We start from the raw sequence: 14,471 nt of genomic DNA on the forward strand, positions 1-14,471 counted from the left end.
CAGTAAAGTGAGAAATTAAGAAAGAGTGAGAAATCAAGAAAAAAAATGAAAAAAAAAACCCCAAGAAATGAAAATGTCCCTTAGCTTTCTTGAACAGAAACAGTTCAGAGGCTGAGATAATTTCTATGAAACTGGTTTGTTCTGCAGGTTATCATGGGATGAGCCAATGGAATGCCCATATTGCTATAAATGTGCCCATCCACCACCCAAGTCAAAGAGGGAAATAAAGCCCTAATCACCCTGGTTTATTCATCAGGAACTCTAGCTTTGTTGGTTATTGACCTTAACTATCTTAACTCCCACTTATTGCTCTCCCCCAACTCTGCAGGTCTCTCAGGTTCTGAGAATGATGCTCAGTTCTCATTGTTTTCACTGCTACCTAGAATTCAGTCCTGTTTCAGTTAACTTCTCTACTGAATGACATGGGATCTCTTTCCTAAGTTAAATGGAGTCAGAAGCCATCCTTATTTAAATGTAGCCTACTGTAATTAACTTCATTAGAAGCAAGAATATGTATAAGAACCAACATATCTAATATGAATTCCCCAATGGAGACATCTCCTGGAAGCAAGCCAGCCAGCCCATGTACACCAGCTTATTCTTCAGTAAGGATTCACCTTCAGTCTCTGAGTGCGGAACAAGGACTACATCAGATTAGAGTGGCACAGGGATATACATACACATGTATAAGCACAAACAACAATGACAGAAACCATGCTGTAGAAAAGAAAAAAGGGTGCCTGGAGAGATGGCTCAGTGGTTAAGGGCACTGACTGCTCTTCCAGAGGTCCTGAGTTCAATTCCCAGCAACCACATGGTGGCTCACAGCCATCTGTAATGGGATCCGGTGCCCTCTTCTGGTGTGTCTGAAGAGAGAAACAGTGTACTCATATATATTAAATAAATAAATGTTTAAAAAAAAGAAGAAAAGAAAAAAGGATGAATCTTTAAAGGATTAGGAGAGGGTAGAGAAGAGTGTGGAAGTAACAGGAACTCTGTGTTTATGTTGTATATTAAAACAGATTCACACAGAAACTGCCCATGTCTTACAGTAGTTCCTGTAGAAATTCTCATCCTTACCAGAGTGTCCTCTGTGGTAATGTCTCCATGTATTCCATTTTCAGTGTTTTCCTGACTTTCTTGGATACTGCTATTCAACTTAAGTTTTAAAGACATTTTATTAAATCCCCTGCTAAATACTTTAAACACATGAATGGAAACCTATTGAATAGTAAAATTAATACAGTTGATATAGTGAGTTCTTCTACCTATTGATACAGGGGAAATTGGAGCCCCCTTTAGGGGATCTTAGTATCATTAATAAAATAAAAATATTTTAAACATAGACTCAAACAAAAAATCAAGGAAAACTCTACTAGAGTCTAAAATGACTGACCACCACCCCCAGTGAAATAGCCCTGAAATCCTATTGATTTTTCTAAAATATACAATAGTTATCCTAGTGAAACAACTGTAAGTAATAGGCAGAAGAGATAAAGCATAAAATCTATAGTCTCCTAATAGAGTCCTTACTTTAGGGCATGTGAGCACATTTCCATTTGAGGGGCTTGTGGTCTATTACCTGGCTCAAGAAGGGAAACTAGCTGAGGGGTTGTGGCACTCAGTGGCTCTGATTCAACATAGCCTTTAATTCATTTTTCCTGGAATACTTTTGTTAGTACAGATCAGCCAATAACTTAGTATGTTTCCCATCTACTTCACTTTTTGAGATAATTTGATTGGATAGCCAATAAAATGGATCTTCATAAGTCAGGTCACTGTAAACACTGATTTTCCTACTCTTTAGCTTACAATAATGACACTCACTTTGCCATTGAAGAACCATTGCATCTATGTGGCCCTGGATGCTCTGGGATTGAGCTAGAAGCATTGCTTTTCACCTATGGACGTGATCAGCCATGCTTCCTTCCCGTTGCGACGTCCGACACACGGAGACAAGCAACAACAACTCCTCGTTTATGCTGTTCCTCTTTTCAGAATGTGTTTCCTGTAACATTGCTGAAGTGAGCATGTCCTGGACTATCCCTTTGTTCAGGAGAAGGTTTTACGGGATGATTCCACTCCACCATTCTAAGGTTTTCATCACTCCACTAAGTCCCATCAACAAGAAAACATGTGATGCCAGGTTTTTCCAGCTCCTTCTTAGTAGGTCATCTTTTCACCTTCAGAAACCAGTCCGACAAATCATTGGCACCTCTCTTAACTGTGAGCTTCGATGTTAAACCGAGAACCTCTCCTGAATGGCTTCATATTGATAAACCCAGCTTGATCTGATTTATGCTTCTTTTAACCTTATTCCACATCCTTAAAACTTCACATCTCCACACATATTCCCCAGACTTTTGTTTGAATGAATTAGAAGCCACCTAAGTTGTTTCAGGGTACAGTGAACTACTACCTCAGCCATCCCTTCTAACCTCAGTTGTGAAACCTGTTCTTACATGAGTCTGGCTACAGGTCTCTAGAGAAAAGGGTGAGTAGTCACTGAGGGGCATCAGCATTGTCTTTCTTGATATCTCTGAATGTCATTGCTGTTTCTAAAATCATTGCAGAGTTAAGTCTCCAAGGCCCAGGCAGAGAGGACAATACCACATGGAGTAAATGCACACATCACTAAGGATGGGGAGAACGCTTATGTCCAACAGAATAACTCATCAGAATATTAGAGTTTGAGGCTTCCGGGTTCACCAGGAGTCTCCATACATCTCCATCCGACGGACAGGATCACACACTTTTCCAATTGGTGTCTTATTTTAATTCCCAAGCTCCACTGAAGCTGGGCCTTAAATTTGTGTTATATGCTTGGGTTTGGGTTTTGGCAACTCGAGCCTTATGGCTGCTGAAGAGAAGGTTCTGTTCGTGAGTATACTTAAAAACCTTTACTTATTTTATGCACATCTGGACCTGAGATATTGTATCTCTGAGCTCATCTTTTTCCTTGGTTGCTTTCTTTAGAGATGCTAGAAACAATCAGACATCATTATATTTCTTTCTTTTACACAACTTGCAAAGAGCTTATTACAGAGACATTAAAATTCTTGTTTCTCACATGGGAGCGAATCAGAACTACCAAATGTGTTTATCTCATATAGTTTTTTAAAGCCCACACCACATTTTACCAGTGCTTTCTAGACTCAGTTAATTTAGAGATAGCTCCTGTTATTACCAACCTGTAAGAGAAACTCATCTTTATAACTCTGTTTCTCTAGAACCACTCCTGGGACCGCTAATGTACTAGTCAGAGTTCTGTAGATCATAATCACTGATTGACTGTATACTTCAAAGGGATTTCACTAGGCTGGTTTATATGTATGAGTTGGATATTTGAGCAATGGCTATCATCATACAAGGTAGGCTGAGAGTCCACTATCTTCAGAATACCTCCTTGACTAGTTGTCCCAATCTGATGCTAAAGATCTGGAGGGTTCCTGATGAATAGCTGGTCTTCAGTCCACATTGGAAGACCAAAAGAAGTTAAGTTCCAGTATTTCTTCAAGACATGACCAATAGTGGCAGCATTAGGGTAGATGCTCTCACCATCAAGGAATAAAAGTTGACCAGGCAGAAGGAGCTTTACTTTTATTTTCTAGAAAGTTCTACCATTCTGTTGAAAGCATGTTTCCGTCAGTGTATCTTTCCAAATAACAGACCCACTCAGACTAAGATTAGAAGGATCTCTCTTAACTGATTCCAGATCTCATCAAGTTGACCTCCAAGATTAGTCATTATAGCCATCAAGTCAGAAGTTCATTTATTTCTTATTTTTATTATGATTTTTAGATTTCAGGGAGAAATTTAAACATAATTACATAGTTTCTTTTCAAAGAAAAAAAATCATAGCCCTTCTAAGCTCACATGCTTTCCAAGATTTTATTTTCTAAGATTGGCTCACTCTATTTAATCCTTTGAGATGTTTTTGATTAATTTTTTAATATCTCAGCTAAAATTAATACATAAGGAAAATGAAAGTGCTGTGAGCAGGGAATGTGAAGGCCAGTGAGGTCATACAGTCTGGCCTTGATTTAGTCAGAGATTAACGACTGAACTGTTGGATTGAGCTCACATGCGGAAGCTAAATCGGTGGCATGGTTTCTCAGGGTGTTATTTTTTAAACACCGCAGGGATTTTAATTACACATGCTAAGTTATTATCAAATATCACACGTTTCCCCATTTCCTTATAAAATGTCCATCATCATTAATTTCCTCAGCTTGGTTTTGTGTTTCTGCTTTCTACAAAGGATTTTCCTGTTTCCCTCCTGCAAAGGAGTTCATTACTCCAACATGTGTCCATAGAATCTGTAGCTTTATCAAAAAAAGGTGAGACAACAACAAACACCCTGCTTCAAAAAAAATTCCACAGGTAGAACTGCCTGGGGTGGAACCCCAGGAGCATTTTGTGTTGCCGCCAGGGCTCCTTCCTGACACCCTCTCTGTCACTGTGTGGTGATGGAGATTTTCCCAAAGAGAAAGAAAATCAAGAAAGAGGTGAGGTGGTTAGGACAGATGGACTGAAAGGGGAGTGAGTGATGACTCAGCAGAATAGCATGTCTGGTGTCAGGAATCAAGGAAGGAAATTAGAGAAACCAGTTGAAATATGGGAGAAGAAAAACCCTGAGGTTCCCCCAGGAACAAGAAGATACAATACCAGTTATAAAAGGACAGGTTCACTGAAACCTATGACTTCAGTTAAAAATCAAGCATTCACATAATATCACAGTTTTACTTTGAAAGTAACAGTGTTATCCATTGTGTTGGCCATCCACTGAGAACTTAGAGTTTTTTTTTTTTTCTTTTCTTTTTTTCCGAAGCTGGGGACCGAACCCAGGACCTTGCACTTGCTAGTCAAGCGCTCTACCACTGAGCTAAATCGCCAACCCAAACTTAGAGATTTTTAACAAAGGAGAGGAAAGTGGCGTTGTATGTTCCTAATCATTGGGAGCATCCTTTCCTCTATTTATATAAAAGCTATACCCTTCAAGGTCCTCTTCAGGAAACTTTGATAGCTGTAGCTGTGTGACTGTTGGGAACTGGAACTGTGGCAGCAGGCAGGTAGGAACAGCCATAGGGGATCCCCTCCCTGGTCATACCCTTCATAAAAGCCTCATGAGGGACTAAAGTTTACACTAGGAACAGTACTGCATAGGCAGGCCTAGGCACCACATTTCTTGAGCCCTTTGCTCCTTGCCTGACTATCTGAGACCCTTGGTACTGTGGACTTGTAACTCTTTAGTGACCTATCACTCTTCTTTACCTCTTTAGAGTCCTTTTCAGCTGCTGTCCTAAGTCCACTCTTGTATTCTATTGTTGACTGCCACCACCACTGTCGCCACCCCTTTATCCATCAGTCTTCCTCTTTCGCAGCTGTAAATACAACTTTGCATCTGGGACTGGGGACCAATCAGCTCCCCTCTTCTTTTGTAGACAGGATCTCCAGGCTCTGTTGCTTCTGCCTCCGAATGGTCGCTATTTCTTAGTCCCAGCTCCCGCCATGCATCTGGTTGCTTTCCTCTCTCCTGAATCTTTTCTTGTTTAACCTATGTGGCCAATGCCATGAAAACCAGGCGGGAAAAGACCATTGGAGAGATGCCTTCTATTGGGCCTGATATGGCAGTACCAAATGAGACAGAAAACCTTAAGTGCCTTGCTTATATAACCGCAGGGGGGATGTTTGTACCAGTCACAGAAAGCCTTTCGTAAGATTATGTTTACAACCACCACAGTCACGTCCAATAGCCAGGCCACCAGAGGAAGTGTTTCCCCACAGACTCAGTGGAAATGGCTTCAGGGTCATTGATAGGCTTGTGATAGCAAAATGTCCAGAGCAAAGTGTTGTAATCAGTCCTGGCTGTTGCGATTGTCATGTAAGAATCAATGGCATCTCCAAGATGGCCAGTGCTGGCATAACAATAATCCATTCAGCTGCCAGACTGACCGACTGACAGAGTTTTTTGTTTAAGTCAGACAAGTTAGCAATGGTAACTCCCACAGATACTAAGAAGCCAAATTACCCCACCTCTGCTTATTTTCAGGAAAATAAACATCCAAAGGATATCTATACTAAGAAGCTAAAGGATTCAGGAAGAGCTGTAATGATGTTAACAGATCCTAACAGTGTGAAATTCCTGCTGTGTGCTCTAGGGAGAGGAGGACTCTCCCATCTGTCTCATTTAAAAGTAATGCTTCTAATGAAGACTGCAACAATATCTGTAGGAGAGTCTGTCTGTTCAGATTGTCGTCAGTCGCTCTGAGGCTGCAGTATAGGACTGTACACAGGGCATGCCTAAGGAGCACTCATGTGGAGAGACAAGTATTCACACAAAAAGATGCAGCAGAGAGTGAAGGCAGGAGAAAGACCCAGAGGAGGAACCTCTAGCTGATCCACATATGCCTTCTTCTGCAGGCTACTGCCACCTGCATTAGAGAGCAGAAGTGTGGTTCTGAGGTCTTTATTTAGGAAGTCTGAAGAGGCTGATTCTCTTTTGGTGACATTCTTTGTTTTGCTTTGCTTTTATTGTTGTTTTGTTTTATTTTGGTGTGGGTGACGTAAGTCTGTTCAAAGCAGATGTGGCAAGCATTCTTTTTTGAGTAAATGTATTTCGAGAATGGATGGTGTGATAAAAGGAAAGTCATCAAATTTGGGATAGAATGATGGATCCCTTTGGCTGTAAGGCAAGACATTTAAATAACACAGGACTGAAAGCACAGGAATAACATATTAATTACTAGCCTAAATATGCAGAGGACCTAGGTCAGCCATGCAGGCTCCCTGGTTGGCAGTTTAGTCTCTGTGAGCCCTTATATGAGCCCAGGTTAGTTGATTCTGAATTTTGTTTTTCACCATTTTCTTTTTTTTTTCTTCTAGAGTGAAAGAATTCAGCCAATAGTTCCCTGAGCCTAAGATGTTACGATGTTTGCTAGGTGTATCCACTGGGACTGGGATCCATAAATTTGAATTTTGGTTGGTTGTTGTTTTCTGTAGGGGTTTCTGTTAAGGCTTTATCAATCTCTGTGATAGTACACCCCAAAGAGCCGACCTGGGAGGAAGTAGCAGTGGGGGAGCTGTGCTGACTACTTTTAAAAGATTTCATGAATATTTATGAAATAGGTGGTATGTTCATGGGATCAAGACCCTATATACACTCCCAAACCAAGGTGGACTACATTTTTGCTTTTAACCTTTGATTGAAAACATTTTTATTTGTTAGGTTTTGTTTATTTTTCAGATTTATCTTAATTAAAACCTTTCTCCCTTCCTGTCCTTCCTATGTATCATGTTCCTCTCTCTTGCAAATTCATGGCCTCTTTTTAAATGAACTGTTATTGCATATATATATATATATATACATATTTGTGTGTGTGTGTATGTGTATTTATAATTATAATCTGTTAATTCCATATAATGTAACTTGTTGTATGTATGTTTTAAGGGTTGAATGTTTGGTACTGGACAACCAGTTGGTCTGTTCTTCTATGGGGAAGAATACTTCTCATGCTCTCAGACTTCCTCTGTTCCCTCTAGTTCTTTGGGTAGCATTCAGGCCTTATGAGTGGACTTTTCCCCATCCAATTTGACATTCTTGTTGGTGTCATCCTTGGGCAGTTCACAGTCTCACATCATACCCCCGATCCTCTGGCTCTTAAAGTCTTCCCCTCCCTGCTCCCACAATGTTCAATAAGCCTTGGGTATGACAGTGTTAGATATATCCACAGGGACAGAGCTCCACACACCTACATTTGATGGCTTGTTGTTTGTTGTAATGGTCGCCATCAATAAGAAGGCTACACTTACGGTGTATAGAGGGACAGGGGTTATGGTTTTTTTCTGTGGTATTTGAAAAGCCCTTAAGAGAGGGAAAAACCACAGTGCTATTTACATGTCAGATAGAGTTTCAAGAGCCTTAGTATCAGTTTGGGAAACCTCTGGAGCCTCAGTTTCTAATATAGGCAGGAACTTTAACTTTAAGGTCTTTTAACCACAGGTTGGCAAGAGAAACCACTACCAAATTACAAGAACATTTTCCTCAGTTCTGCCAAGACTTCTTCCTTGATTACCTCATCTCAAATACACAAGTTGTTTGTCAGATACATTATTCTTTGGGCAGAATGCTTGACCAAAACAACTTAAGGGATGGAGGACACATCTTGGCCTGTAGATCAGCACATCCTGGGGAGGAGGATGTGATAGATTTGAGTAGCACACATGAGGGCAAACAAGAAGCACATAGATGGCTGAGTAGTGGTCTTTGTCATTTCTCCCCTTTTATTCTGCTCATCTTCCCAGCCTCTGGCATGGTACTGCCCTCATTCAGGTGGGATCGTCTCCTCTTAGGAGACTCTCTACAAAATCACTCCATGGTAGCCTTCTAGGCATTCTGAATGCAATCAAACTGAAGCAGAGCAAAGATCTTGAGTCCAACAGAAGCTGTCTCACCTGAGGTGGTCCATCAGGAGGCTAGGGCCCTGGATAGAAAACAGCCATTAAAGACACTCCAGGCCAGCAGATTGCTGGCCCTTTACTTCATGAACTTGGAAAAAGAATTGCATGAACAATGGAGGGGTGAGTTTGAGAAAGTTTTTATTACATGAGAGAGCTTAAAAGAAAACAAGCAAACAGGGATGTTTAGGAGGAAGGGGTCCCAAGGATGGGTTGCCGCCAAGGGCCCTTGTCTAGGGTTAATAAGACTTTACTGGGTTGAGGCATGGGTATGTGTATGATGTGACAAGTGTCCATCTATAAAGTACTCATATGCCTCTCCCCAGTAGTGTCTGGACTGGAATTTCAAGCACACCTTCCTCAGCCAATAAAGCATCCATTCATGTAGAGCTTCCAGAAAGTTCTGACCACAAACATTCAAGAAAATAACAAGCAAAATTAATCAAGAAAAATAACAGCAAGAAACCAGAATCAGAACCGATGCCCACAAACAATGTTAGTCTCCCTGACCTCCAACCAGGACAAGCTATCGATAGAGCCAAGAACATTTCTGGCTTCTCACCAAGACAACTCGTGTTCAAGGGCAAGGAGCATAGTTTTGACTGTCCAGCTCCCTAACTTCAAGTCCTTGTCTGTTCTCCTGTCTCCATCAACCTTGACAATAAACATTAATCATGCACACAAAGTCTCTTTTTAACCTGTTTTAAATTCAAAATATTGTTTTTAGTATAAATAAATTAGTTTAGATGAACAAAGCTTTAATGCTGTGGTTTTCATTCCTTGTTCTAGAAACATCAAGCAATGACTTTCTTTTATGGTTTTGGTTTTTGAAATTAAGTTTGTATTTGATTTATTGTGAACATTTGCATATTTGTATATTTAAAGTATAGTTGGATAGCATCTTCCTTTCGGTTTTTTGACAAGCGCAGTTTATCCCTAGCACAGGACTGCCCAATGTCCAGTGCTTTTCAGTTGGGTCACATGTTGCAGTCACCTCTTAAACTGTTAATTATGTCCCAGTCCAGACAACAGACTGTGTGTTCTTTAGAAGATTCCCGGGTGGTTTTAATTTTCTCTCAAAGTTAATATAATGAAAAGGCTGATTTTTTTTTAAAGAAATTGAATGTGTTGCTTTGAGATGTTATTCATTTTATTTCTTTAGAAAATAAGAAGGACATTGTCATTGGTATCCACTGTGCTTTTTTGTTGAAATCCCTTATGATTAAAAGTACGGCTAGAACAATACAGCTCTGATGGAAAATGCAAGTGTGTCTCCTCAAACTTCAAAGCATGAGCATCGGTTATGTCCAAGCCAATAAGGAAATGCTGGTGTCTGTGCAATCAATATTCCTGTGCTTACCCTGCAGCTGCCTGATAGCCAAATTCAAACTTCATTCACGGCATCAAAAGGCTGATCTTAAACGTTTTCACAGATGTGAGTGATTGATATGGAGAAAGATACTGGGTCTAAAGCTTCTGTTGCTAGGAAACAGTTTGAAGATTAAATTGCCTGCAGAGACATCTTCTACTGTGTAGTGAGGAAAGGTGGTGTGCCTTGACTTTTAAAGAGGTTTATTCACTTATTTATCCTTCTGTGTAAGTAGATGAGTATCTGTGTGAATTTACGTGTGCCATATATGTGTAGGTGCCTGTGGAGGCCAGAGGATATCAGATTCCCCTAGAAACTTGGGCTACAAGTGGTCCTGGGTCACATGAGGTAAGTGCTTGGAACCAAATAGCTAGTAAGGACTCTTATCTGCTGAATCAACTTTCCAACCCCAGTATGCTTTGCAGGCTGTCTCTGACTCTGTTACCTACCATTAGATCCCCTTCCCCTAGCTGGACTATCTGGTCAGTCCTTAGTGGGAGAGGATGTACTTAGTCCTGCTGTGTCTTGATGCCTCTGGGTGGGGTGGTACCCAGTAGGGGCTCTCCTTCTCCCTAGAGAAGGGAAGGGAATAATGGGAGGTGGAATTTGTGAGGGTAGGACTGAGAGGAGAGAGGAAGCAGGGCTGAGACCAGGAGGTAAAGTGAATAAATAGATTAATGAAAAGAGTAGAAATATAATATATTGATTCTGCATCTGCATGATTTGCTTTCAGTGTCTTCATTTTGAAGTCAGTGTTTTTTTGTTTTTTTTGTTTTTTTTTTTTTTTGGTTCTTTTTTTCGGAGCTGGGGACCGAACCCAGGACCTTGCGCTTCCTAGGCAAGCGCTCTACCACTGAGCTAAATCCCCAACCCCTGAAGTCAGTGTTTTAAAATGTACATCATACTAAAACTTGTAGAAATTCTTTTGAATTTCCATATATTTATGGAAGGATAAATTTTGTAAATTTTGTAAGCATCCATTGATATTTGCCAGCATAGCCACTATTCAGTTGTACACAATGATAAACACATCTTAAGCATTTTCTTCATAATTCTCATAATTCTATAATTCTTCATAATTTCCTCATAATTCTACAAATGAAATAGTGTATCCTATGTCTTAGAAGAATTCATCTATATAGATTTTTATAACAAATCTAAATTGCTTCTGTGGTATCACCACACAGAAAAACCGATATTTTGTTGCCATCCCATCATGTTCTACTATTTTTACACAGTACATACTAGTTTATGATTTTCAAAATGGATCCTATTCATTAACTATGTTCTAAGAATCTTTGCCTATTAACACATAATTTAGTGCATTTACACTTATTGCAATGTTCATGTATGCATACATATATATTTTATTTTATAAGTTTTACTACCCATACTTTTTCTGTTCTTTGCTTTCCTTTTTTTTATCTTATTATTTATTTTCTTGGTTTTTGAGAAGGATTTTATGATATTGCCAATACTGGCAGTAAAGTCACAATCTTCCTTTTAACCCTTTGCATGAAGTCATTACGGGTATGCATCCCCTCACCTGGCATTTCTGTTGTTTCTTTTTTCAATTTCGTATAGTTTGTAACTTGAGGTCAGATAATATGCAGTCGGTTTTTCTAACATATCACTCTATATTTTTTTCTGATTTTAATCCAAAGTAGTTTTATGTGTAATTTCATGTTTTCCTAATGTTTGTCACTTTGTTTCATTATACTGAGAGTAAAACAAATTAATTTATTAGGATAGATTTTTTTGTGGTGAATTACTGTGTCAAAATATCTGAACTCATTTTCAGTTCTTTGATGCATGTTATGAATTACTTTATCAAGTGGCTGTATTATTTACTACATTTTGGTCATGTAAAAATATCAAATCACTCTGCCAATAATAAATAAAGTTTTACTAACATTAATTATACAAAATTATATATACATATACATAAATACATATACATACATAAACATAGATATACATATACATACACAGAGAGAGAGAGGGAGAGAGAGAGAGAATTTGTGTGTATGGTGTATGTATGAGTGTGGTAGATGTATAAGTATTGTATATATGTTATTATGTGTGCATGTCTGCAAGCAAGTGTGGTCTATACATATGCACAAGCATGTAGAGCACAGATGTTTATGCCAGGTGCCTTCTGCAGTTGTTCTCTAGCTTACATTTTGAAACAGAAAATTTCATTTAACCCAGAGCTTACTGATTTAGCTAACTCTAAGTCAACTTTCAAGGAAGTGCATGCTCCGTGTACTGGTGTTATAGACATGCCAGTGTACCCAGCATCGGGCTATAGGTGGGAATCAAACCAAAGTCATCCTATTTAAACTGCAAAGCACTTTGCCCACTGAAGCATCTCCATAGCCCCCGCATTTGGATGCTATAATGTATGGTTTTGTCATTACTCTTTCATATGCATCTCCAACCACACCTACCAACCACGAACCCATCACAATTATACAATTGTTTACATCTTAGCTGTGAGTTCTTTTAGAGTTTCGTCAACAACCACTTTCAGACTTTTACTCAACTCATATTTTGGTTTTAGAATTTGTAATTTTTATGTAAGAGGAAAATAATCCCTGTTTCATTTTCACCCGTTAAGGGATTTTACATCATTATTTACTTTAGGTATCAGCTTAAATTGGTTTATATTGGAACCTTTAATTCATCTGAATTTATATTGACAAATGAAGTGAGATTAGAATATAGATTTTCCAGTTAGACATTTTCATTGCAATAGTTCTTCCTACTAAATATTTTACGTCCTTCATTTCTATTTCTGACTTGACCCAGTTTTCATTTAGTAGAGAGTTATTCAGTTTCCATGAGTTTGTAAAACTTTCTATGGTTTCTATTGCGGAAATCCATCTTTAATCTGTGGTGGTAGGATACGATGCAGAAAGTTATTTCATTCTTCTTGTTTCTGTTGAGGTTTGCTTTGTGATCAAGTATGTAGTGACTTTGGAGAACGTTTCATAAGAGGCTAGGAAGAATTATATTCTTTTGTGTTGGCTGAAATGTTCTGTAGATCTATTATATCGATTTGGTTTATAATGTCTGTTAGCTGTTTCTCTTTCTCTGCTTACTTTTTACATGAATGACTTTTTTGGTAAAAATGGGGTATTGAACTGTTCCACTATCAACGTATGATTTAAGCTTTAGCTAATGTTTCTTTTACAAATGTGAGAACCCTTGGGTTTGGAGCATAGATGTTAAAAGTTGAAACAACATCTCGGTGTTTTTTTCATAAATGAGTAGGAAGTATCTTTCCCCATTTCTTTTTGATTAACTTTGGTTTGAAGTGTAGTTTGTTAGATATTAAAATGAGTACACCAACTTGCTTTGTAGGTCCATTTGCTTAGAAAACCTTTTTCCAACTCTTTGTACTCTGAGGTGGTTTCTATCCTTGATTTTGAGCTGTGTTTCTTTGATTCAGAAGAATGGTAATACATTTTTACAGCCATTCTGTGATTCAGTTTTGTTTACTGGGAAATTGACTCCATTGATCTTCTAGTCCTGTCCTTTCATGAACATGACATTGGGAGGAGAATATGTCTTCCCTCTAGTCTTCTAGTTTTTTTACTTAGATTATCATTAAGGCAAAACAATGGAAAAATATATTTACATGTTTTATGAAGATGCGAGGGGCATCATGAGAAAAGAAGAACTATAAACTCAGAAAAATCTAGATAGTTTTATGTCTTTAACAGGGAGAGGAGAGTAAATGTGAACAGTTTAAGGAACAATAGATGTGTTTAGAGAAATATAATTGGATCTTGAAAAGAGCAGGTGATGTTTTCTTGGGATTTAGTATCAACCTTCAATGACCTCTCCTAGAATCTGAGATAATCTTTCATAGAGCGGATTTACATGACAGTTAGGCTCTTAGAGCCCCTACTCTAGGCAAATGTGAGGGTCATTGGTAGCTTTTCTCTGCCATTATCCAAGAGTACTCAATTCAATGTGATCAGCACCCCAAAGCCTCCCACTTTGGTAACATTTCTTGAGCTGTGCCAGTGGCATCCATCTGTCCGGTTCTGTATGTGGGGTTCTATTATTGGGACACATGTTCTATTTCATTTCATTTGTTTATTATATTATCGAGGGCCTTTTTGACCCTGAAGCCTATGTATGTTGAGAAATGGCCTTATTTACATTCTGATTAATTTTCCTGTGTGCTGGCTTGAAAGTTGTTATTCTATTTTTAAGATTTGAAATCAATTTTGATGGTAACAGATTCCTCTTGTTAACCCTTCATGAGTTAAATAATTTGTTACAAAATTTCCATCAAAATATATAAAAATAACTTAGATATTTAAAAAAGAGCTCTACAGATGTATTAAATTTAAACTTCAGAAAGTAGTATTTTAAAATTATGCCATGGTGGTGCATATTTTTAATCACAGCATTTGGGATGCAGAAGCAGGTGGATCTCTGAGAAGGAGGCCTATAGAGTGAGTTCCTGGATAGCCAAGTCTACATGGAGAAACCTTGTCTCAAAAAAAATGGATTTAATGTGTATGACATATGTTCAGATGTGTGTGTGTGTGTGTGTGTGTGTGTGTATGCATATATCCCAGCATAGTATATGTGTATGTGTAGAAGTCAGAGGACAACCTCACTTGTT

General features: G+C 38.6%; 1 protein-coding gene across 10 annotated transcripts in view; it reads left to right on the top strand.

The window, feature by feature from the left end:
- The window catches only part of Cntn1 (contactin 1), a 305,299-nt gene that overhangs the window by 137,590 nt on the left and 153,238 nt on the right, over positions 1–14,471 (top strand). For 2 of the 10 annotated variants that reach the window (XM_087555469.1, NM_001439870.1), the window contains 1 exon segment: positions 10,103–10,174. The gene's annotated coding sequence lies outside the window, so the exon portion shown is untranslated. 10 annotated transcript variants of the gene reach the window in all.

Source organism: Rattus norvegicus, chromosome 7 (genome assembly GCF_021556685.1).
Source record: "Rattus norvegicus strain SHRSP/BbbUtx chromosome 7, alternate assembly SHRSP_T2T, whole genome shotgun sequence".
Taxonomy (NCBI): domain Eukaryota; kingdom Metazoa; phylum Chordata; class Mammalia; order Rodentia; family Muridae; genus Rattus; species Rattus norvegicus.